The sequence below is a fragment of the Berghia stephanieae genome, chromosome 3 (assembly GCF_034508935.2).
Source record: "Berghia stephanieae isolate SIO BIC M18660-M18661 chromosome 3, UCSD_Bste_1.3, whole genome shotgun sequence".
Taxonomy (NCBI): Eukaryota; Metazoa; Mollusca; class Gastropoda; order Nudibranchia; family Aeolidiidae; genus Berghia; species Berghia stephanieae.
In genome coordinates this window covers 77,394,366-77,395,825 of record NC_088362.1, presented here as the reverse complement: position 1 = coordinate 77,395,825, position 1,460 = coordinate 77,394,366, and positions in this window count along the sequence as shown.

Sequence of the window (1,460 nt, the reverse complement as noted above, 5' to 3'; positions counted from 1 at the left end):
TCTGCAGTATCAAAGCACTTTTTATTTGGTGTGTCAGTTTTTGTTTTTAAAATTTTCACATATTTTTAAACAGACTTGCTAGTATCTGCCACATACCAATATTTTCAAACTTCCAAATGATGGTCTGCTTGTATTTTGTCACTTTTTTATCTGTCTGGGAGATGTGTGGGGTTCCTTACCTCCCATGGTGGGCAGGGAGGCACTTACTGTGTTCTCTATCCCCCTATATCTGTTTTCCAACATGCTTTCTGTCTTTATCTGGGAATTAGATCACTTGGTTTTGTCCAGGCTCTTGCTGGATACCCTAGCCGGACCTGCCAATGGTCCCGGTAAAACCGGGATCATCCCGTTTTTTAAGGTCAAATCCCGCTGTCCCGTGTACGGTTTTAAAGTCCCGATTTATGGATGGGTATCGGTACTTGATATAATATTTTTTTTAACGAATTTTTTATTTTCCTAATCAACGAGCATTTACAAAGTTATCGATTATTGATAACGGAATCGATACCGTATCGGTACAATTTTTGTTAATAAATCTTATGCGAATATTGATTATTCCATTTTGATACTATATTTTAAACTGCTCGACTGTCTTCGGAACAGAATATAAATAGTGCCAGAAGTGAATTGAGTCTCATTTTCTTGTCTTGACTTCGCCATTTCACTTCAGTTCCATTTCGGCATGATCACTACTCATTTTCGATTGTGGATTTATATTTAAGTTGTTTTTATTGTTTTGTGGCTTCAATTTCTATTTATATTTAACTATCATGGCACCTCCAGCTAAAAAACCAAAGAACATGTGTAAATTCAGGAGTGATTTCACTATGGAATTTCCATCGATCATTTCGTCGAAAAAGAGTGAGCATCATGCGCATTGCACGGCATGCAAAACGGACTTTCTCATTTCACATGGAAGAAGAAATGATGTGACCAACCATGTTTCAACCAAGAAACATACAGAAGCTGCATCATCTACAAAGTCAGCTCCTATTTCATCATTCTTTTCAAGAAACTCCGAGGAAGATTTGTTTAAAAAGCAGGTCCCACGTGCAGAGCTTCTTTTTGTTTTTTTTTCTAATTGAACACAATATACCGTTCGCCATTTCTGACCACGCAGGTCCATTGTTTAAAACTATGTTCCCTGATTCCAAAATTTCCCAGTCGTTCACTTGTGCACGGACAAAAGCTACTGCACTGACAAAATCTTTAGCTCAGCATTACTCTGCCAACCTCGTCACTACTCTATAGACACAGCCATTCAGTCTTGCGACAGATGGAAGCCATGATGGAGTGTCTTCACAGATCTACCCTGTTGTTGTGAGATTCTATGACAGAGTCAAAGGAGCTGTCGTGACTCAATTGCTCAGTGTTGTGGAATGTAATGGGAATTCAACTGGGGAGAATATTTTTCTGATGCTAAATAAGGTACTAACAAAATTCTCTATTCCTTGGAAGAT